Below are 25,232 nucleotides of genomic sequence, written 5' to 3'. Positions count from 1 at the left end.
GACAGGAAGGTCTTAAAAATTGTTTCCTTGGTATTTAAGGGGCATATGTTTGTAAGGGATTTCATTTGATTATTTTCTGATATCCTGAATGAATCCCTGAGCCACCTGACCATAAACCAGGAGCTGCAAAATCTATGCAAAGCTGGAGAAAGCAGTTGAGGAGTTTATGCTCTGGGGGTTTGAGCAATGTTTACTGAACACTTTCATTTGGAGCAGGCATTTAAGAGACGCTCTGCTTTTAAACCTAATTCTGCCTTCCAGAGCAGAACCAATTTGGAGACTAATAATGAAAGAAAATGATTTAGAGATGAACAGATAATTTGTTCAAAATCAACATTTGTTTTCCAGTGTGATACTCCAAAGCTTTTAGTGGGATTCCCATCTCCTGGTGAGGTGTAAGCCTGTACTTAGAGCAGTAGGCTGGAAAGGTGGCTGCATGAATATAGATTGTTTCATTATTTGCTCCTGCTCTTGAATTTTCCATCCCAGCAATTGGCACATAAGCCCTTTTTATTGACCATGGGTGCTGCTTATTTTTGCTCCAGTATTTGCAGGACTGGATTTTGACCTCTCACAGAGCTGGGCAAGAAGGGTAAATGCAATGCTGTGCACAGTTACAGCCTGCTGAATTCAGCACTGAGATAAGCTACTGCCATGAAATTGCTCCTGTCCCACCTGCAGTCTCCTGGGAGGTGGATGAAGAGACATTCTCCTGTCTGGGTGACTCCCCACAACTTGGGAACTACTCCTCTGGATCCCAAGGTTTCATATAAGTCCAAAATTAAAAAAAAAAAGACACAAGTAACAGGATTTTCAGAACCATCCAAGTTCCCAAGTTCCACTTATTACAATGAGTGTTAGCTACTTTTGAAAATCCCATTGAGCACCTAAATGCCATAACAAATCTGACCCTTAATCTTAGTTCTTAGTTCTGCCACAGAGGTAATAACACTTCCCAACTCCATAGGGAGGATGGGAAGATAAATATATTAGCAGTTGTGAAGCATTTATATACTGCAGTAACTGAGGCCAGGGAAGTCACCACTGCCAGGGATGAATGGCTGGCACGTGGATAACTGATCCTTCCCAAGCTGCACTTCTGGGCTTGTACCTTCATCAAAAATACTGTTAGTCCTGTTCCTCCCTCTGAGCACACTCAGCTCCAGCTCACCACCCTTCATGGACAGTGCTAAATGTGCCTCTTAAGCCCTTCTACTCCATCCCATCACCAAAGCACCTCCTGTTTTAAAGAGAGGTGATGGCATGTGGGCATCTTGCAGTGAACCCCTGGAAATCAGTAGGAATTCTGTGCTCCTGAAAATCAACAAGGAAGAAAAAGTTTTCAGTGTCATCCCTGTTTTGCTTTGGGAACTTTAGCAATAATTTAAAGGAAATCAGCACATGAATTTGTATTGTGGTTCCAAAGAAAACCATTCACTTGGAAAGATCATTACTTACCCAGATTTCTAGTTTTAATGTCCTTCATCATAAATAGTTACATTAATCACCTCAGTACCATGGAATCTATTTCCTTCTTGTCCCTCCCCTCACCCTCTCCAGGACAATACAGCATTTTCCTTACTCTTATGAACAGCCTTTTGAATTTTGGCAAGCAAGGAAGGTATTAAAGATGTGCAGGCAGTATCACCTGAAGCTGGAGGCTGCTGATGTAGTTCAGCAGGGGGAAGATTTGCCCAGGTCCAGCACTGATGCAAATGTGACTTGCAATCCGTGCCTTGCACCAAAGGCTACAGCAGAGGAAAGGGATGATCCTCAACATGTGAAAGGAGTCCATGTGAGCTGAGGACCTTCTGCTGCCACTTTGTAATTGTTCTCATTTTATTACTTCCTCATTTTTTTTTGTTTTTTAACTAGGAATGGCCTCAAGCTTGTCCCCACAAGGGGATTTTTCTGTGTGGGGCACAAATGCTGCTTGCAGTATGGAAATGGGAAGAGAAGTTCATGCACAGGAGCTGAGGAGCATACGATGCAGCAGTGTGGTAACAGGAGCTAATTTAATTTTGCTTAGAAACCTCTGGACTGAGAATAGAGCATGTATTACTGCAGCTGTAGCCCATTACCTCTAATGACTCTAATTATTTTTTATGGTATCCATCTGACCAGCCATAAGATTCACGTTGAGCATAAAATCAGCCAATGTTAGCACCATGCCTGTTATACCTCATACAACTGGTAAATTATGTCAGCAAGTAAACATGGAGCTCCATCAATTTGCTGGTAATGAACCAACTTCTTCAGTTGAAATTTGTTTTCAGTTTTAACTCCCTTGTTTCAATAAAATCAATGGGGTCACCCATTGGGATTAACTCCCTTGTTTCAATGAAATCAATGGGATCACAAGTGACTTACACTTCTGACTTCATTATTTCTGTGTTATCTCATATATGTCTATTCCTAGAGCAAAACACAATGCTTTTCTCCCTGTTAAGAGGAAGTTAGTTAGGTTTTACTGAACTGTAAAGAAGCCATGCTTGGTTTCTATTTTTAGAATGCCTAGAAATGCTTTTTGGTTTTTTTTTGGTTGGTTTTTTTTCTGTCTTTACTTGTATTGGAACAGAAAAATGTTTGGAAGGAGGAACAACAGATTCAGCCTTGACTAACCTGGTGAAAACCTCAACTGAAACATAAGTTCAGGCAAAGTTTTGTCTCTGCCCTGAGCTCTCTCCTTCATCACTAGGACTCCTTCCTACTGGTATTTGCCATTTCACAGGAGAAGTATAGGCTAAAATATGGCAAGAACACCGGGTGTAATATAAAGCAGGAAAAAGAAAAAAAGGGAGCTGGCCATGGTACATCAGAGCGAGAGGTTAAAATCTAAAGGATTTTAAATGCACAATGTCTTTTTCTGAGACACCATGATGTTGACAAAATATGACCTAAGTGGCAGAATACAAAAGCAGCAAGCACCCTGAGAGCTTACAGAAGAGATCATCACTAATAAGAAAATATGTATCCCTGTTATTTATTGCCTAGCATTGACATAAATCTTGTTTTCAATTACATGTTAATGAAGCACACCAATTACTGTTTGAATAGGGACATCTGATTACAGTCTCAATCAACAGAAATAAATCTTGCTTATGGAACGTTTCCAGGGTATTTTCTTTAGAAACATTAATTAGAGAAGTAAACAAGGATATATTATTATCATGTCATCCAATTGTAAATCCTGCCTATCACTGTAAATACTGGTTAGTCTGACAGTGTGCATCACCACAGTTTCCAATATTTATGCTGCAAATCTAATGAGTGACAATTCCAGTGCAGCCATAATCTGAAAGAGATTGTTATGGCTTCAGGTCCAAAACCTTATGCAATTTATAATGTAATACACTGAACAGTAAATGAAAATTATTTTAGCTATCTCCACAAACCACAGGTAATTCCTAAGCAAACCCCACCTAAATCTGTCAGAGACCTGACAGGTGCAGAGGTCTAATGATGCTTTATGGGAAATTACAGTTTTCTAATTGAGTTAGAGGTAAGTCTGGTTCAAATGGCAGGGGCTGCAACAAATTTTGTCATCTGTGTTTGGGCAAGATGAAGAAGAGATTTCTCCCTTTGAAGAGATTTTGTACAAAGCCGAGTCAAAAGAAAGCTAAAAAAGGAATTGAGAAGGGAATTGCCCTTGTGCTAACTTTGTAAGCTTTACTGTTTCCTTGGATAGGGAACCTAGTGTTTACAATTTTTCTTTCTTCTTTTTAAAATAGAGCTCTTACAGCTTCAAGGAATGCTTCATCACCAGCAGTGTAATAAATCTGCTGCTGGTTTTGGTTACTTCATCTCAGAGCCCAATGGACCAGTTCCTGTATTTTTCACCCAGTTTGAGTTATGGGCCCTGTGTTTGGTGAACTTTTCCTGAAGAGAGTTGGTGCTAAAGCAATACTCTTCTGACCATGTAATGGACATATCTCATTATCTCTGCAGAGGCCACAGCCCTGTGAGGAGGGCTAACTAAAGCAGTGAAACCATCACAAAGGAGGACAAAGCCAGCATCAGGAAGATGCTCAGCTAATATTAAAAGAATTAGATTTGAGAGGATCTAGACAAATGAGTAATCAGAGGAGTTTGTAGTGAGAACCAGCTTTCATTCTCCCTCCAAAAAAATGCCATTCCTCAGCAAGAAGAGAGGTTTGAACATATGGTTCCCCCCACCACACTGCAAATCCCCTGCTGCAGTCTTCCAGTACACTTTGCACTAGCTGAGGCTAATTCAGAACACTAAAAAGCAGCAAAACGAGGAAAACACAGAGCAGTCAAAATACAACTGTAAATTCTTTGTGATTGCCTACCATGCTACAGCACAGGAATTGCTGAAGGCAAGGTAATTATGTAAAGTTGTCTTAAATGTCTTAGGGTAGTTTTGTTTGTGGTTTTACATTTAAAGTAATTTCTGGAACAGTTTACCAGAAGCCAAATATAGTATTTAGAAGACAAAACCTGAGATCAAACAGATCATATCAAATTAATCTAGGGAGAAAAATGACTGTGTAATACTATTGAGATCTAGTTCCATTATGAACTGGAGAAGTGGAGATTGTCTAAGAAAAAAGTGCAAGATTAATGTTCAACAAAGTGGAGGTATGGCTGAGAAAATTAAAATCATTTGGATAATTAAAAAAATTCGTTGCTTATAAATCAAGGAGGGAAATTATCATAGAAATTGGGAGATAGTTGAACACGATGCGTGGTAAATACATATGTGGTTTAAAAAGATGATCAAATTAAGCAGACAGAGAAGGGATTCGGAAGTGCAAAAATAATGATTCTATTTTAAATGTAGAGATGACTGCAAAGTCCCTCTCCTCACCTGGGGTGGCCCAGCTTCCAGCCTGAACTGACAAGCTGGGACACCCAGAGCCATCTGTGTGCTGGGCACAGTCAGAACTGAGAGAGAAAATGACATTATCACAAGGCAGGCTGAGCCCAAACCAAGGCACAGTGCTGCTGATGCCACTGGCTGGCACCTAAAACCCCGTAATTATTTTTATTATAAACACCTGACCACAGCTCCTTGAATGTTTACATGGACCAGGCCAAAACTGCTCAAGTAACACTGGAAATTTCTTCATGGCTAACCTGTGTGTGGTAACCAGGGGGCTTGGCCTTGCAGTGTGGCTGTGCCTCTGATCCCACTGCCCACAGCCTCCCCAAACCAGAGTTACACATGCCTCATCTACCTAAACCACCCATTTATTTTGTTCATTATATAACTTCTTGCAACAAATTAAAACAAATTGAAAGAAAATAAATTCCTCCTCCTGTTGGCTGCACTAACGACCAGGCTCATTTCACACACAGAGAGAAATAATTACTTTTCATGTTACCATAATTGCCTAAACCACAAATGCATTTTTTAAGAAACAAAGGTTGGGCTGGTGTAAGTTTCTAATTACAGGTTGAAAGCTTCTAATTAAAAGGCATAAATTGGAAGAAATCCTTTCAAGCAGAATTGCAGAAGAAGCTGCTAAGATTGGGTATTAGCTTGATGCACTGCCACAGTGCCAGGGGAGGAGAAAAAGAAACAGAAACCAAAAGTTGTGGCTCTTCCTCAGGGCCACTGCCACCGTTTGCGACCCAATGTCTCACAAGGTGCTGCCCTCAAGACACAGAGGGGATGAACACATCACAGAGGAGGCTGCAGGGCCACATCTCAGGCCAACCCCGAGCCACGGGCACAGGGACAGCGATGCTGTCCTGGGGGAACAGTTCAGGCTTCAATCAGCTTTTTCCTGAATTTCATACAGGCTGCTGGATGGCGGCAGGAGGACAAAAGCCACCTGAGTTAGGCTAAAATGTTAAAACCTGACAAAAAGATGGATACTCGAGTCAGGTGAAACTTGCTGGATGAACAATTTGTATTTGTTAACACACACAGTACATGGTGCTCTGTTTTGGGGTGACTGTCATGGATGAAACTGGGCCAAATCTCTGCTACTTGCATGATTTGCTCTTCTGCTTTATTCTTAAAGAAGGCAGCATGATGCAATTTCTTTATCTTATTCTCATGGTTTTCAGTGTTGAAAAATCCTGCAGGGCAGACCAGCACATCATCCCTGACAGAGAAATTGCTTTCCTGTGATAACCCACACTCCATTGAGAGAATTACTGGCAGGGGTGCAGCACTGTGCAAATATTGCAGTCATGAGCATCAGACTTTGCATGCAGTCTCCTGCATCAGAACTGCTTGAGGAAGAGATGTCAATCTGGATTTTCCTTTTAAAATTACTTTTGAAGTTTGTCTGCCCAGGGGGTTTTGCCTGCTGTTTGGTCAGCAATGAAGGAAAAAGCTCAGGTGGATTAAAATTTCACATGGATAGTGCTCAGGTTCAGCCTCCAGCACTCACTGAAGGGATAATTTACTCTTTCTCCTCTCTGCTGATTTATTCTATTCCTTCTAAAAAGCACTGGTGTTAATAGTAAATCACTTACAATGAGAAATACAGAAATAACAAAGCTAAAAAGGATTTGGAATGGCAGAATAAAAAAATCCAAACTGCTGAAAAAACAAAGGTGTGTCTTTGTGCACCATCTACTCAGTGGTGACACCCTTTGGAAACGTACACACTTGCCTAAGTGGATTTGAAGAGCTTATTTAGCATGACAAATTGGCTACAACCTGATGGGTATTTCTGAAAACCCATTCATGGATCTTCAGACACTCACATTCCCATGGCATAGCCATTCATTGTACAGTCAATTTATAATGATTCCACCAAATTAAATCTTTATTAACAAACTTATTGACTCTGGCTTTGACTTACTGTCCCCCCTTTTAATTAACTGCAGTAATGAGACAAGCAACATCCAGTATAACAAACATTTTGTTTAAAACCTTGCCATTTATTTAAAGCAGCTCCACTAAAAATGAAGACTGAATTGCTATTTGCTAAATGTCAATTTTCACACTCTGTTGAACCTTTTCTGAAGGCTGTCAACCACAAATCTGCAGTCATCTTTTCCCCTCTGATCAGAGCTATATAGAGCATATAACAGGTTTTCAGTTACTTTTCATTTTTATGCAGAAGATGTACCATTTCCTTTTCCCAGTATACTTTAAAAAATTGTAAAAGTGCATAAATTGTAAATGTAAAGGGATGCATATGACAAGGCTGGGGCCTCTTTCACAGTCAAAAGTCACACCAGCAACGTAACTCCATGTCTGCATGTGGAAGGGCACAGAAAAGATCCAGAGTCTTCAAATCCAGCCCATTATCATGCAACAATACTGCACCATCCTCTTTTCCAAAGTGCTGGGCTCCTGCTGAGAGTTGGGAAGATTTTTCCCCCTCCAGATCACTTATTCACAGCCTTGCTTTGGGAGGAACCCTAAAATACAGCCAAGTTATGGGCAAGACCACCATGCACAGAGACTTTAAGAGAGGCTCAGGGCTCCTTCATGTGACCTTTTTGGCACAGAGGAGTTTGGAAGGGCAATGGGAGGGATGAGGAGTATTTGAACAAATCAGGCTCAAAGCTATTTGATAGTGTAGAACCGGAAATCTTACAGCTCTTTGAGATTTCCAACTAATTTCTTGCTTTCAAATATGCAAAACAAAATAGGTTGGGAAATGGTGTAGAGAAGAAAATAAAGGAATTGTGTGGGAGGGTAGAGGGAGGAAAGAAGCAGAGAGATAAAGAGATCAGGGAAAAAAAAAGCCCCACTTGCTGAAAATGAGAGTATAGAGATGTCTTCCAAAGGGACACTTTAACGTAGGGAAGAGAATGTTTTGCATATTCTTAGCATCAATTTATCTTCAGCTAAAACCAAAACTGTTTTCTGTTTATCTTTTGCACAGAATCACTCCTGAGTAAAACATGCATTCAGAAGTAAGGCTTGGCAGTCCTTCGAGGCAGATATACCAGATGATATTTTTCTGAACTGCAAAAGAGACTATTGAGCCTGGCGGTGGCAATTCACCCTTTGGCCCTATTGGCATGAACCCACCTCTTCCTGGGGGAGGGACAGCCCTGTCCTGCTTCACCTGGTGGGAACTGGGAGCTATGAAACCCTGCTGCTCACAGGTGTGTGTCTCCAGGAGCTCTGCTGCCTTCCTTTGCCTCTCCTTTTGCTCTTTGGTATGTTCCATGTGCTGCTGCTGGCATCCACAGTGCAAGTTGTTGACCTTGATCATTTTAGGGCATTGAAAGCTCTTCTCCTGCTCCTTGGGGCAACCACAGCAAAATGAGATTATGTTCAACATTTCTTGACTCTTGCAATGTTCCTTCCATCTTTCCTTGGCCAAGTCTGCCTTTTGACTGTAATAACCTCCCCTGGATGTCTCTTTAGCAGGTAACAAAGACAATTCCAGTTGCTAATAGAAGAGGTCAAATGGAGGTGAAGTGAAATAGATTAAAAACCAAAAAAGAACTGATGTCAGAAAAGCTGCTGTACCACTCAGTGGCATAACCCCTTCCTAGAACAGGTTTTTGGCTGTGATTTTCAATTCACTTTGCACTATTTTATTTTGATTTAAAAAAGGCAGCCAGGTAGGAGAACTGGCTTTGTGGCTGAAGCACTGGGATTCGATTTCCAGCCCTGAGATTAAGTGCCTTTGTCACCACATCCAGTGGTCCCTGGGTTCCCTGCAGCCTGGTGGGGATGGCCCAGCACAGCCCAGGAGGAAAAATTCTCCCCAACACAGCAAATTGAAACAGACAAGTCTTTGCTGCTGATTTTTCCTAGTATCCAAGCCAACTCATTGCAAACTCCCTCACAGAATGGCCCCTCTGCTGCAAAGCACAGTCCTGAGCCATCACCTCCACAAGGAACTTCACCAGATGCTCTTGTGAAGTGGGAATGCTCCCAGGTGCACAGATCTCACCCCACTGACTTCCCAAGCACTGCCCTTAAAAGAACTCAACAGAGTTACCTTGGGAACACAAGAGAAAGGAAATTGGACCTTAAAATCAACCTTAATTCTCCCTTTGCACAGCCAAACGTAATAATAATAATAATAATAATAATAATAATAATAATAATAAAGAAACACTGCAAGAGAAAAATATGAACTGTGGGTGGTTTTTATGGTTTTAGAAACCAAGAAGGATCAAAGCTGCAAGGTATAATTTTTTTTTTCCTGGAATGCCTTGCTTTTTCTGAATTGCCTGCACCCTCATGGCACCTCTCAGCAGTCACATTAACACTATTGATTGTCTGCTTGGTAGGTAACAGGAGGAAAAATAAAACAGGCAAGAACTTAACTCTGTTTAGATTCCTCCAGTACAACTGGAATGTGAATAATTTTTTATGGATGATCATCACTTCTAAAACCTTCCCAATGAAAATTACTGCTGTGGTCTTCCTCTGTGTCAGTAACCAAAGCCACCCAGCCAGGCAGGGCAGAATTTGAAGCCTTCCAGCTCCTTAAAATGCTGGGATGTTCCTGTTCTTTGAGGCAAAGACTGGGAAAAATGTTTTCATTTCTACCTTTTGGAGCTCCAGGTTTGCAATGGCTCCACGCCAGGGCTGGCCTGTCACCCCCCTGGTGACAGCATTCCACCCCCATGGCCCAGCAGCCAGGAGTGGTTATCTCCAGCTCCAGAACAGGGAATCCAGTCCTCACCTGCTGATCCATGGAAACAAGAACATTTGTTCTAATAAACCAAATAAAACCCAGAAAATGGTTCATGACTCCCATCACACAGGTCCCTCAACAGAAAGTGACCCTGGCTGAAACAGGAACAGAGAAAGAGCTGCCTCTTACAAAACCTGGAAATTCCCAAATAATTACTTCTCTCTCCCTCAGACATTAAGTTCACTACAGCTCTTCCCTCCATCTTATTGCAGTTATTCCTGCAGTTATTCCTTTTCTTCCCCCTTGTGTTCTGCCATAGGGCAAGTCACCAGGAGTAAACAACATTTACTGTTACCTTAAAAATGCACATTTGCCATTTTTAGTTTATAGGCGATGACAGTAACAGAGTACCCAGAGCGAAACCACTGAAACCACAAAACTCCCCAAACCAGAGCAAACATCCTCTGCCACTCCAAAAGGCTTTATCCAAACCACTTCAGCCCAGCTTCAGAGGGCTGAGCTACTCCAGTGGGAACTCAAGATGCATCAAGGGAAATATAGTTTGGATATTAGGAAAATGATTTGTACAGAAAGACTGATAAAGTTCTGAAATGGCCTGGATATGTTTAAAAGAAAGCCTGGATGTGGCACTGGGTGCCAGGGTTTAGTTGAGGTGTTGGGGCTGGGTTGGACTCAATCTTTAAGGTCTCTTCCAACCTGGGGATTCTGTGTGAATTCTGTGAATTCTGTGAATTTTGTGAACACCTGCCAGGGCTGCTGGGTGTGAAATGAAACCTGGAAAGGTTTTATCCAGAAATACTGACTTCACTCTTAGCATGCTTCCACATCATCCCAAGTGTCTTTACCTCTGTAAAGGATATCTTCTAAAAAGCAGCCACATACTGACAGTCATGCTGCTTTAACTTTACTGCTCTAGTTAGAGGTGTAATGTGGGGAGAGCTTAAAGAGATATAACTGGACAGGTCTGTTTTAATTGCTCCCACCAGACCTGTGCTCCATGACCTTGGACATCTACAGAGCCATAAATATGAGCTTTGATTGCTGTTCCCATAGTGACTGGCAGGAGGAACACAGTGGAGGCTGGACTAGGATCGCTTCAAGCAGGCAGGCAGCAGCTAGAAATCATTAAGTTCAGAGGCTCTAGGGACACTAATGTCACTGCAGGCCAGCCAACCTGGAAGATAAACATTGCTGGGCACTGTGAAAATGATTTTTCTATTTGCTTTCCACTGAGAGAGTGAACTAGGCTACACTTTAGGCACTAGGCTTGGCAAATGAGACCGTGAGCTCTTCTGAGGCAATTTCAGCAGTGCCTTCTGCTGCTGGAGATGTCAGAGCTACCAGTGGAGCCCGTCAGGCTTGTGATGAGAGCACTGCCTGCTGAGGAGCAGAGCAGCAGGCACAGCTGATCCATGGGCAATGTTTCCACCTGGAACAAGACACGAGAGAGGCTAAACCATGCAAAGCTGCAGGATTGTGCCTGCCTGGTGCCAAAGCCAGCGTGGCTCTTCCTGCACCGTGCACCCAGGGCTGTCAGGCGTGGAGCCTCCCCGTCCTGAGGAGGCTCGGTCAGAAAAGTGTGGGACTCTCAATCCCAGGGCTGTGGGTTCCTGCCACAGCCCTGCCATGTGCTGCACGCTGTCCCACTGCTGCTGTCAGCCTTCCTTGCTTCAGAGTCATCACCAGATCCAAAAGAGAAACACCAGTACTAAAGCCAAGCTCAAACACTGAGGACTGTGCCCCTCGGGAAAGAGGAGACCAAGAGCAGCACCCCTTCTGGGGAGAAGATCAAAAGCCAAAGGAGAATGAACTATTAACCCACTTAGCAAAAATGTATTCATTTAATTCAGTATCATCATTTCTGTTACTTTATTCTCTGTAATTAAATCTCAAATGCTTTTCTGTTACTGTTAATTCAGCTTAATTATGTTCATTTCAGTTTTGTAAACCATTAAGTCATATTCCTGAGAATCCCCTTGTTTTAACCAATTTATAAACGGGGAAATTGTGGAGCCTTCCCATTCTGAGGAGGCTGTAATCTGATTTTAAGACTCCTCCCATGGGACACCTGATAAAACCCAGAGCCCTGGGTCTGCTCTCCCTCTGCTCTCGGCTCAGACCCCTGGCCTCTGCCCCCCTGCTCCCCCCAACATGGGGTGGGGAGGAGGGGCAGAAATAAAATGGACTTTCCTGCTAAACAACAGAGAATTGTCTGTATTCCCTGCTGCTGGTGGTGGCCTCCCTGGATCACAATCTCCTCACTGCTGCTACATGCTGCTGCAGTCAGGGAGCTTGGTGTGGAAATGGGGCACCCCTGGCATCCCAATCCACACGGATTCAGGGACAGGGATGCACCCAGCTCTTACTTCCACTGGGCTGTGAATACACAAACAGAACTCAAATGGCTCTAAACTCTCCTATTGCAAGATACAGAATGGTAGAGTTTCAGGAAAAGCACAGGCATGTGCTGGTGGCCTGAAAATGTATAAAAGCAGCTGAGGAATGTTTATGTTGGCTGAGGGCAGAGCAGGAAAAGCTGAGCTGTGCTAATGGCAGTTTCTGAGGGACTTGCTCAGCAGCACAGTTCATACCTGTCCATCCTCACAGCTCCCTGAACTCCCCAGGGCACAGCAGAAGGGAAAGCACACAGGGGCAAATCCAGCAGCACCAACAGATCCCTCCCTCAAAGTTATAACCCTCACAAATGCAACAGCTTCACCCTCTCTGTGAGTATATTCAGGTTTGGAATGGAAAATACCTCTTCTGTCAACCAAGATAAATCAGTAATTACTCAGAAGGGAAGCAACACCAACTCTACCCATCCATACACTTTGTACACTCTCCAAACTCTCCAATTTACATATTTAAACTCTTCTGAGTTTGGCACCGTGTCAACTTTAATGCCAACAGAAGACAGATAAGCCCATAAAGCAACAAGTCCAAGATATCACTTCCCCCTTACTACATACAGCACTTACACACATTGGCATGGATCTGTTAAAAAAGCAGGGTAATGCTGACATGTTTTGAAGCCAAGATTACATGGATTTTTACGAGACGTTTGGTGGTATGCTACAGGGGGACACTGCACTATTCTCATGGGATAATTGATCATCCCAGTCTCTTCTCCATGCCTCATCCTTTCACTGAAAGTAGACCCCGTCATTTTTCAAGTAGCTGAGTCAGATATGCAAACTCTGCACACTCTTATACTGACCACAAACACTTAAAGCATCAGCTGTTTTATTTTTCCTGCATTTGGTTCCTCTATTTTTCTTTTTCTAGTTTACATAAAATGCCAGAAATGTCCAATTCTTTAAAAAAATTACCAGCTTGTAACCCCTTGATAATTTATACAGTATGGACAATCCTACTTGGAAAAATCAAGGATTAAAAATATTAATCTCTCAGGTGCTCAAACCTCTTCAGTTACTTTTTGAAATACAGACTAATAATAATTATTGCCTCCTCTGCTTTACTCTTAATCCATCTCTCAGAAACTGCTCTTCTTGAACTGTAGAAAATGACACATTTAAGAAGAATTTTGCATTTTTCTGACTGCAGCAAACCATATGGAGAGTGGCTGACGGGTCCTGATGGATAGCAAACACACCAGCAGCTTCCCAGAATACTTATCTCTGAAAACAAGAGAGATCTGCAGAAGTGGCCTGGATAGCTCCATAAATCAATGCCACACCATTAATTCCTGACAGACACTAAAAAATTAAGGGATGGTCAATCTTAAGTATTGGCCCTGCATAAGTCTTGCAGGAGAGCCATAATCTCCATCTGAGAAGCAAGAGAACCATTAGAGTGGCCCTGCTGGAATTTCAGTCTGGCTTTTGAAGGCTGATTTTGCTTTTCATTGCTTTGAAAGAGCAGCCAGATGTTGCTTTTGTTTATATTGAGCTTTGTTTGTTTCCCCCTGGAAATTCAAACCAAAGCCAGCAATTATTTTGCTGTAGAATTGTTTATTGTAGGACAGTCCCACTGGCAGGTTGGCCAGTGCTGGAACCTCCCACAGCCTGGCCAGCCACTGAGGGAATTCCCAGTGCTTTGCTGCACTGGGAAACTGGGAACTGGCATCCAGCTGGAGGAGAGCTTCCTCCAAGTGATGGTTATGAAACCAACACTCTCTTTGGTATTGCATGGACATTTTGACAGACTGAGTCACAGAAACACTTTTCATGTCTCTCTGAGCACCTCTGCCTGCAGAGCTCCCATTTCCCTGGCAGTGATTCCCCTTTCAAGTCGTATCAGCTCACAAGGGATGATGCAACATCATTGAAAATGTGCATGTGTTTATCGGAGGTTACAGCATAAAATATGCAGGCACCTTCAAATATATTTCAGTCTGTGACAGCAAGCAGAGTGACTGAATATATGTCAGAGGTTTATGATGAACTCTGAAGTGTCTTCATTTAAAAGGCAGTATCCTTTTTTATAGCTTGATTTATTCTTTCTATCTGTAACTAACCTCTAGACTCATAGATTTAGACTCCTGGGGTGATGTTGTTTGAATACCATGCACCTCAGAGCTCCGCAAAAACCTTCTGACAAATTCATGGCTTGCTCCTCTCTCAGTGTTCAGCACAATGCCAAGGGATGGAGAGATTAAATGGTGCCCTACTGCTAAACTGAGAACCCATAAAATCAACATATTTAGTGGGTGTTATAGAAAATTTGTCACATGCTAAGCAGAGAAGAACAGAAAAGGAACTGGGAGAGATTTAGTGTTCCATTTTCCATCTCTTTAGCAGTATTGCCCTTGATGTTTTCAGTAAGACTCTGTTGGGTTTTTTGCAAAGGATCAAGCAGTGGTGGAGATAAGGAACTGAGCCTAAGTAAACAACCAAATATTCTCTTCTTGAAAGAACCAATTTGATCCCATACAGATAAAACTGAGCATTTATGGAGGGCACAGATGGGCCAAGGCCCAGGCTAGGGCAGTTTCCAGGTCCCAGGGCTGAATTCAGGATCTGGGCTGTTTCCAGATGTGCAGCTCCTGCAGGAACACATCCATGTGGTTACACACAGTGTGACTGCAAGCACACATTTTCAATCGCACCTTTTGAGTCGTTAGAGAGAGAATTTAATTTCAGAAACCTTAGGAAGCAATAATAATCTTTAACCTCTGGCATTGCAGGAGAAGGTACTGCATATTTCCTATCAAAATGAACAGCTTTAATAACCTTCCATTAATATCTATTTATACTGAAGCAAATTATACAGAATTGACCAAGGGACACAACGTGCTGTGTAGGGCCAACATTACCTTGTGGCTTCATGGGAACTGTTCTTTGAATAAAGGCAAGGCTCTGCCTGCAGAATTCAGCCTATTATTAGGAACACCAACACCATAATGGTTACCCCACACTGCCAAAGTGTTGTAGCTTAAAAAGCTTTAATGAATTAATCCAGAGCCTGCAGTAGGATTTGCACCCACAGGTTTGGATTTGGAGAGGAGCAGAGATGAATTGCCCAAATCTCCTGGCACTGTACAGCTGGGAATGGCTTTTTCCACTGTGCTTTGAGCACAGATCCTTCTGCTCCAGGGGAACAAGAATTGATTATCTGGTATTTAGAGGTATGGAGGCTTTAGAAAGAGGCAAACAGCAGTTATGAAGAACTTCATTTTTGTACCCTAAGAGGCTCTGTCAGAAATGTCATTTGTAATTAATTAGAAGTGCATAAACCAGAAAAGATCCTGTTAAAAGTCAGTTTTTAACCTGGAGCACTCTGGGTTTCAACCTTTGGCTGAAAGCTCAGAACCTTTTCACAAGTTCCTGTGTGCTGCCTGGGTGATCCTTATGGCAGCATTTGAATTTCCAAAATGGCTTATGAAAAAGCTTCCCTCTTTAGACAGAGCTCCTCAGTTGATTCTTGTAAGATATCCTGTTTTTCTAAAGAGACTTTTATTGCAATATGAATTTATTACAAACCATTTTACATGCACACATTTTCAATTGTACCTTTTAGGTCATATAAGAGAGAATTTAATTTCAGAAGCCTTAGGAAGCAATAATAATCTTTAACCTCTGGCATTGCAGGAGAAGATACTGCATATTTTCTATCAAAATAGACAGCTTTAATAACCTTCCATTAATATCCATTTATATTTATTACTCCTTCATTAAAGTTAAGACAGCAAATCCTTAATAAAAAAACCCTAAATTGACATTTTACGTTACTTCTTTCTCTGTCTTTTAAAATGCTAATACTTAAGAAAGTGGACAGGACATGACATATTTTTATCACTGCCACACACTTCAGCACTAGCAGTGTAAACTCTGTGTCTTGTTTTTTGTCCTTATTATATCAAATATAAGCAGATTTTCTCTGAGTTCACTGGCAGGGAACATCTCCTTAGAGCAGCACATCCCCTCATTATCCAGCCCTATCAGCTGTTCTCCAGCTCACCAGGAGACCATTTCCTCTCTGCTTTACAACCTCTTTTATGATCCTTGATGGCCTAAGTTTGGGGTTTTTCAGTTTACTTTCCTGCTTGATTCCCTTGTGCCACTTTATAACATGTCCTCAGCCAGCCTTCCTTAATGACACGAAACCAGGCAAGAAGGCAGAGAATGTGTTTTTCTTTTTGTTTTGCAAAAGGCAGGGGATAACTCATGAACTGAGGTCAACTCAGCAGAGAACAGAGAATTGCAGCTGAGTTTCAGCTGGAGCAAGAATTGCCAGGAGGGTCCCAAGATCCCAACATTCATCCCTAAGCCAGGGCAGAGCTCCTCTCCTTCTGCACCTACTGTTCCCACCCTGGGGTTTTTGCTCCTCCTCTCTGGAGAACTGCACAGTATTTCTCTGTTTTTCAGGCTTTCCTGAGGCCACTCATCTTCTCTTGGAGTATTACTGGGGTGCAATCCCATTTCTGCTTCCTCATCTCCCACATGGCCCTGAAGCCACACAGCATCATGTCAAGGAAAAGCTTTTAAGTTTTTTTTCTTTTTTTTTTTTTAAGGCTTCTTCTATCCAAGGATGTTCTTGTGCACCTGAAATGAAGCAGGACATTATTTTCCTTGCCAGCAAGGCTGTGTGTGTGCATTGGGGTGTGCATTTATAGCTCTGGGACAGATGAAATTGTGGCTACCACTTTGCCTTTCAAATCAGTGCTCCACCTTTAACACGGTGCTTTCACAAGTATGGACCCAAAAATGCTCCTTTGTTTTACAGTGAGTCACTCCAACACCATTCAGCTGGGAAGCAGAGCAGGGACTGCCAGCTTCAGAGCTGTCAGCAGAACCTGGACGTGAGGCTGTGAAATCCGTGGGCTCTCAGCTTTCCTCAACTGGAGATGAGAAAGAGAATCCACCTGACAGCACAAAGGAGCTTCTGCATTTCCATTTCCTCCCTTCACAGGACACAAGGTGCAAGATGGGTCACCGACCTCCTCCAGCCAACGAGCCCAGGAAGGGCAGGGCAGCCCACAGCTGATGCTCACACACTGATAATGCATTCTTATCATTCTTGATGAAGGAGAGACCAGGGGAGCAACTATGGACTGTGCAGGGCTCTGCAAAGAATGGCCAGGTTGTGCTGCTGGTCATTTTTAGGAAGGGATTCTCATAAGCCACCTGCTGGCTCCAAACAGCACTCCAGAGCTGGCAGTGACAGTCCTTCAGTGTGAACTCAGAAATGCTATTTGGCCAGAAATTATTGCAATACAAAAGAGGCAGAGGTGCCCCAATAACCCAGGGGATAAATCCATACTGCACAATACACAAAAGAAGCAGAGCAGTGGCAGTCACCACACATGAAAAAGACAAAATCAATTCATGATGAAAGGACATAGCTACTCCTGTTTGGCCTAAAGAAAGCAACTCTATTCCACATGAAACAAATTCAGAATAAAGATTCTGTAGGCACAGTGAACATTTGTCATTTCTCTTAATAAGTATATACAAAATACTGCTTTCAAAAGGAAGGATCCCACTGTAGTTGTGGACACATATTTCCCCTCTCTTTAATAAGGTTATGCAGCAGCTATTGATTCCTAACTACTGCCTAAAGTACAATTAGTGTATTTGTAAAAACATCATTTTTATTCATGGGGGACTTCTGTAGCTCCAAGTGCCTCACTCACACTAATAAACATTATTGCTTTGGCCCAGCCAAACCCTCTGGCACCAGCAAAGGGCAGTAGGACACAAAACCCTGAGGAACTCCTCACCTGGGCAGTGAAGTGTCTGAACTGTCCTTCCCTATTTTGTACTAGGTTAATGAGAAGTCTGTGTTCAGTGCCTCATTTTCAGGAAGCTGGTTGTGGACTGCTGCAGTTCAGCAGGTGAAATCCCAGCTGGTTCCTGTGCTGGGCTCAGCACAGTGGGAGCAGGGAGCTCTGCCTGCCAGACAGCTCCCAGGCTCACAGGTGAAGCCTTAGCAGGGAGATATTCCTTCTTAAAAGAAGGTACTGACTGTTGAAAAAGGCAAAAATTTTTATTTTGTCTGTTTTGCTCTTCATTGGGGTTTTAGAAATATGTAATGCACAGCTGGAGAGACGTATGAAGGGATAGAGAGAAATATTAAAGAAAACCATGTATTTTTCTACCCAAAAGCAAACATGGTGCTCAGTGGATTACATTCCTCTCATTTCTTTAAGATAAGAACAGTGTTCAAAGGAAAATCTTCTCTTCTGAGCTATTCAGTCATTTTGAATATGATTACATCCTAAATATCACAGTATTTGCAAAGGATTGGGATCACAGTGATAGATGGGTAAGGTGCTTTCCTTGCCAACTTTCTATTTACTTCTGTATTTCATGCTCAATACCCTCAGTACAAATAGCTCTATCTCAAGTACAAATGTTATGATAAAAGAATGGTTTTTGGGGCTTTCACAGAGCGTGACAAATGCTGGATCCTCAAGCAGCAGCACCAACTGATTCCTGCTGCAGCACCTCCTGACTGCCCTAAGGAACAGCAGCTCCAGCCAGGCCCTGCTGCGAGGCAAACATTGCCCAATTTGCACTGAAAAAAAACCAAAACAACCCAACAGTTTCCTTGCCCATCTCTCTGGGTACTTGTCTAATGATTGCTTTTTGAGCACTTATGGCTGCAGGTAGTCAATAACCTGCAGACTTTTTTATAGTTGGTACCCCAAAAATGGCCCTTAGAGCCTGGAGCCCAGGTACTGATGCCAGGGCACAATGTCACTTCAGAGCATGGCAGTCCTCCTAAACCATTCTCAAAATGTAAATGAAAGGCAACATTTCCTATAAACATCTGCATTCCAGAGGCTAAGTGGTACTTTCATCATTTTCTGTAAGACCTTCCAAAAATACCACCTCAGACTAACCTACCTGACAGATACATCATGTTAGATGTGTCACCACATCCTTTTAATCAGTGTGGAGTCAATATTCTGTATTATATGAATAACTAATTAGTTTCACAACTTATTTCCACAGATGTCATTGCAAAAATCTATCTGAGGAATGGCATCTGCACTTGAGAGAAGGACAAGCATTGTAATTAAGCATTAAGCCATTTCACCAGTGTGAGTCTGCTGGGGAGTGTGAAATGGCTATAATTCACATTTTTAAGACCTTGCATTTATTAGCATCTATTTTCTACTCAAGGTTAGCAGTGTACTGCACAGAGAGTTAAAAAAAGCAAAACAAGCTCACTTTTTTGTTATTCAAATGGATACATCTGCATGTCTTACTGTTCAGACTGTCACAGGGATGGGGTTTCTCTCAAGTCCCAGAGGATTTCTGGCTCACACACCTCTGTGAGCAGCACTCGAAGGTCAGATGGATGCTCTGATTATGGAGCAAGTGACATTCTGCTGTTGAAAGCTAATGACAAACCTGGGCACAAGGCAGCTAGGCAGGATACAGATCTTGTACACAGCAAAGGTATTCAATCTGAGATAACAGCCAGGACTGACGATTAATATCTCCCAGGAAAAGACTTGGTTTGCATTAGGAAACCCCTACAGAATAAATGCAGAGAGAGAATAATGAACCCAACTGTCGGGGTTTACTCGGGGCCCAGGAAAATTTAAACTGGACTCTGTCTGGAGCCATTGCTAGAGCTGCAATTGTGCTGCTTAATTATGTGCAGAAGAAGATGAATCTTGAATATCTTCCCACATCTTTTGGTGCATCAACCAGCAAATAAGAGGGATATTCCCACTGCTCTCTATCCCATAGGCAATGCTGTTTGGCAACAATTTCTTTTAGAAATCTGCCCTTTCTTCCCCTACTGCCACTCATGCTTTCACTTGAAGAGCCACGAAGCTCTGCTGGAATGTGCTGGCTCCTGCAGCCACACGTGCCAGCAGCACAGGGGACAGGGGGGGCTCTGGGAAGACCCCAGCACACTGCTTCACCACCAATCCCAGCTGCTTTGCCTTTTTTCCTGAGTTTCTTTTTACTTCAGCAATACACTGAGTCCAAAGCACCTTCCTGCCAAACCTGCCTTCACCATCCATTAGTCCTCTGTGAAGAGGATCTGCCTGTGGACAGATGCCATCAGCAGCACTGGGAACAGGGCAGAGCCATGATTTATCCAGCTGGGATAAATCAGCACAGCCCCACTAACACCTCTGCCTTTCCCTCCTGAGCAGCTCATCCAGATTGAGCCTTCACCCACTGAAAACAGGGAAGGAAAGGACAGCAAGACCTAAATCCACCCTTCCTGGTGCTGGGTGTGAAAGAGAGGAAGAACATTAAAAAGTTTGCTGGGGTAAGGAAAAGGAACAACAACCCCTCTCTCCTTCTTTTTGCAAGAGAAATACTTTAACAGATGGAAAGCCCCAGCAATCAACTGCTTCCTTAACTCCAGTCCTTATATCCAATGGTAAAAATATACCTTAATGCACACAAGAAGCTGTGGAAAGGCTGCCTTGGGCTTGGGAGGGCTGTGGCTTTTTTGGCTCTTTTGTAAGAGACAGGCAGCAGATTTGAAGGGATGTCAACAGGACAAAATACTAAAGCAAAGTGGCTGCAAGATCAGTGTGAATTCTGCTCTGGGAAAATCTCTCCAGCAGCAAGAATTTCAGGAAGCCTCAGCTGCCATGGGAAAGTTTTTAGATCAGATGTGGTGTCCTCAATGAGAAAATGAGGCGATGAGGATTCAAAAGCAACTCACCAAAGACCACTGAAATTAGCCTGAAGTTTAGAAACCAAGAACCTGGTGCCTCCTTTTAGCTGAATATCAACAGGATTGTGTTTGCTTTAGTGGAGAGGATTGTATACATTCAACCTGTCTGAAAGTAACTGAAAATATTTATATTTGTTACAGTGGGAAGGTAAAGCTCATCCCAAGGAAAATCTGTTGTCTTTTAAGCTGGTAGGAGTATCAAAATTATTGGGACTGCACTGGTATAACAGAGAAATAAATTGCATCCCTGCTGGTAAAACAATCAGAAAATAGCACCAGCACTGTAGAAGGGTACAGTGGTCATATCCCCCTTGCTGACACCTCACAGGAATCCAAAAGTGTTCACTGTGAACTAAACAGTGTTTCAGTATCATATATTGCTCTCTATAAATGACTTTCATTTCTCACCAATTATTTCCTCTTTCATACCATTCATTTTTTGCATTTCCTCTAATTTTTCTCCTCTTAATCATTATTAATGTAATTGGTTTTAGACAGAAACATTATTTTTGTTCCTACTTATCTATGGTGCCTCGTGAAACACAGCTGACAGAAACCTTAACTTGGTAAGAATTTTTTTTTTTTTTCAAAATGAGTATTGTTACCTTAGCTCAGCACTGCATTTAAATTGTTTTTTGTTACAATAGGTCTCACTTGGACTATTTGGATAGTTCAGTACTCCATGTGGTAAGGTGGAATTGCACTAATAAAATCAAGCAGCAAGCACATTTCATCTGCCATTTTGTGCTCTCAGTGCTTCATAATTAATTTTAGCCTAAAATTACCCCTTTAAGCCCAAGGGATTAATTCTCCTTTAACTATATTTGTGCATTATAGAAAAAACAGCCATCCCCTGTTTCCTGGCCTTGGATTAGCAATTTACTGCATTTTCAACCTGCAATATCTGTGGAGGAATTCCAGGTGTGTTCTTGCCTCTCATGGAGTGAATTTCATGCTGTCTGACTTCTTTTTATTTAACTCTGGGAACAGAAATTCCCTAGAGCAGGTTTCCAAGCTGCAGCACGACCTGGACATTGGTACTTAAGACAGTTCTGCTCCAACCCCACCCTGTCCCCAGCCTCCAGCACTTGGCACTTTAACAGCATCCTCCTGATACTTTTATCTTACATTTCACCTTTTAATCCCTTCCCCTCAAACTATTTCCTTCTTCCTTCTTCTGGCTAGTCCAGCCTTTATCCCTCACCTCTGCAGAGTGCTGATCTGGTGTTTGATGGACAACTTCTGTTTGCATCTCTGGCATGTGTTTGTTTTTTGGAGGAATGTAAATAGAAAAAGGCAGGTGATTCCTGCCAATGTCAAGGAGAGGTTCTCAAGGCAGCCTCTTGACAAGTTACTCGGGTGCTACTCAAATAATCCAGTGAGAAAAGGTCATATTGAATTTAACTTTTATACATAAGCAATCACATTACCATATGTCAAAGGCACCAACCTGCTTTAAAAAGCGTCAATGCAGATGAGTACAAATATTTCAATGTCCAAACAAATCTCCCAAGCCCTCCCCCTAAACTATTTTGGGACGATACCAGATGGTAATACTAAACATCCTAAGTATTTAAAATTAATTTGGATTTGTTTGCTTTCCTTTTTACAGCTTTTGACCAGTTTAGAACCCAACAAACACAATTACCTTAAATATGTAAAAACATGAAGAAGTTGACAAAAGTAAATCAAAAATTTATCAGCCATCACTAGTTTTTAGGTCCCTATTAAAGAATATTCCAGAGCCTAGGTGGGAAACATGAGCTGTTAATTACACTGTGCATTAAACAAGATATTAATGAGCTCTGGCATTCCTGCCACAGTGGACACTGAGCAGGAATGTTTTAGAGCTTGTGAGTCTGTCTGCTGCAAAGTCCAGTGCTGGCTCAAACAAGCACAAAAGCAATTTCTGGAGCCTTGAGAGGGGTGTAGCATGTCAGGAAAAGGCTGTGCACATATTCCCACTGGGATTCTCTCTGAAACCACTGCAGAAGTGTTTTAAAAAGTGAGTGAAGAGGATGACCAGGATGATGAGCACCTGAAAGAGCAGCTGATTTAGCAATATAGCTGAATTATGGAAACCATTCACCAGCCAAAGGGACAGAAAGTCTGGTGAGAACAAGTGTCCTGTCAGCTGTGGTGACACCCAGGTGTGACTGAAGGCCTTGGGGAGATGAGTGGCACGTCCTGCCAGGAAATCAGTCTGTCTATCCTGCCAGGGAATCAGTCTCTCTGTCTGTCTGTCCAGGAGAGGAGGAAGGCAAGGAGGACATGACTTCCAGGTGTGACAGTGTAGGAATATAAAAAGGTAAAAGATTTTAGAAAGTGCAAAAAGCCCCCAGAAAGTAGACATAAAGCTGAGAAAGGATGGGAAATTTCAAAACCTTCTCATGGAAAGCTAGGAAAATAAGAACCAAGTGAATACATTTATATTTATAATAAGGAACAAGAATAAACAAGAACTTATTGATAGTTAGAGATGTGAAAAGTCCTAGATATATGCTTTGCAAAGACAGAAAAAGTTTCAATCTTATATAATGAATTATTGTGTATTATTTGAGGTTCATACAAGTCCTTTTGTTAATGTAAAACCCACGTGGGTCCTTTTCTTATTGGTTAGAGTACAATGACTTTGCACCTTTTCTTTTATGCTGTTGGTTCAAAGAATATGCAGAAGAAGGCTTTGCATCTTGTCTCTGATCTGGATTTGCATGGATGTTTGTTTCTCTGTGTCTCTTGCTTTTTGCTTGTCTGATACAGACAGATAATAAATCCTAATTCTGCAAGCATCCCATTTGTGAGACAGGGACCGAGCAGCTGCTCTCCTCTCTGCTCTCCTCTCTTTGTGACACCAACAATCCCTGCCACCTCATTTTGAAATCCAACAAAAGAACCAGAGTGGGCACTGACAAGAGCAAAGGGAGAAGTCACCAAACTGATCATAATCCTTGGTTTAGGAGAAAAACGGGGGCTGTGGTGCCTGGGGGCACCTGCAGCAGCTGAATGTGCACTTTCCAGCGGAGAAGTTCAGCCTAAGCAGAAAGGAAGGCACTATTTATTGCAGAAAAAGGTCTTTTAGAGGCAAGCCAGCTACTGAGTGTGTGATTTCACTGCTGCTTTCCCTGCAATGTGTGCCAGCTCGGGGCCCATCTCGCCCAGCCCCATTTCACTGCAGCATCTTTGTAAATAGGCAAAAAGGACACCTTATGCACACACTCTGCTATCAAAATAGGAAGGAAGGAAAAAATCTCCCCTCAGAGTAAGATTATTTTCACTATTAACTCGGTACTGCCCCCAAAAGGCACCGTTTTACCTAAGAATCAGCCAGTGATCCAACATGTAGAGAGAGATGGATGGATCTTGGTCTGGGGAGCAGTAGAGCATTTGTTCTTGGAAAACCTTGCTTTCCCTACACACTGCCACCACTGGCTCTTTTCTCCTCAGGATGCTGTAAAAACATTTGGTTTTGCCAAGATAAACTTGTCAGAAGCACACAAAGTATTTTAGGACTTTCTGGGACTTTTTTCCCTCCCAGGGAAATTCTATTCAATAATTTTCCTTAAAAAAAAAAAAATACAAAAGCCACAACAGATTTTAAAGGATTTTTTTCACCCAGTCCACTAATTTGAAAGGAAATCAGATACCTAACAAATCTCCACATAAAACAAGTGAAATAACAACATGAATTTAAAGCAGATCAAATCTACTGAATCAATCCCTTGCATGGATACTGTCATTAATTCATTTCAATTTCATTTAGTTTAATTTGCTTTGGAACAGAAGCACAGTCAATCAGATTAAGGGTCTTTCAATTAATATTTTTCTCCTCCAGTATGACTGCACTTACTTGGCTTTTCCCCTCGTTCCCATTTTAGAAAAGTCTTAAATAATCACAAACTTGGATCTAAATCTTACATCCCTTTTGTACTACTCAAAATGTGGTTTTGTAAATTTTGGTTCTTGTAAATTTTAGAGATGTTATTGGGTATTTTAACCATGATCTTGCAGGTTTTTTTGGTTTTTGTTTTAAGATGAAAATGTCAGTCAACATAGGATGTGCCAGAAAGCCTTTGTCACCTGGAAGTCACCTAGAAATCCATTTGCTGGCGCCTTTCCTTGGCTTTTCCAGGGAAATGACAGCCTTGCCCCACCACACCTTTCCTCACATCTCTTTTTCCCCACACCAGCCCTTGGAGCTGCCCTGCCAGCTGCATGTCAGAGTGAGCCAAGACCACATTTCCTCTTTTTTTAAAGGAAGCAGACCCAAACTGGGGAAAGCACGAGGCAGGGTTAAAGTCACTGCCTGGAGGAAGAGAACAAACTTTCATAACAAACCCAATCACGCCTCCACTGCTCCTGCTGTCTGACAGATGATCCAGAGTGGGAAACTGGAACAATTAAAGGGTTTCCTGGGGGAAACCGAAAGGTAGAGACAGACCCAAGGGAAGGCAGATTCTTCATCTTCCCTGGTGACCTAGCTGGGCCATAAGTATCCCTGGTATCAGAGCAGGGAATCCATGAGAGGTTCTCTCTCTCAGCCCCCTGAATCTGCAG

At 42.3% G+C, this 25,232-nt stretch overlaps 1 protein-coding gene across 12 annotated transcripts in view; it reads right to left on the bottom strand.

Annotated features, from left to right (window-relative positions):
• SGCD (sarcoglycan delta) overlaps positions 1-25,232 on the bottom strand; it is a 316,371-nt gene that overhangs the window by 14,640 nt on the left and 276,499 nt on the right. The gene's annotated exons all lie outside the window — the stretch shown is intronic.

This window comes from Lonchura striata, chromosome 13, assembly GCF_050655825.1.
Source record: "Lonchura striata isolate lonStrDom1 chromosome 13, ASM5065582v1, whole genome shotgun sequence".
Lineage (NCBI taxonomy): Eukaryota > Metazoa > Chordata > Aves > Passeriformes > Estrildidae > Lonchura > Lonchura striata.
This window is presented reverse-complemented; position numbering and strand designations above follow the sequence as displayed.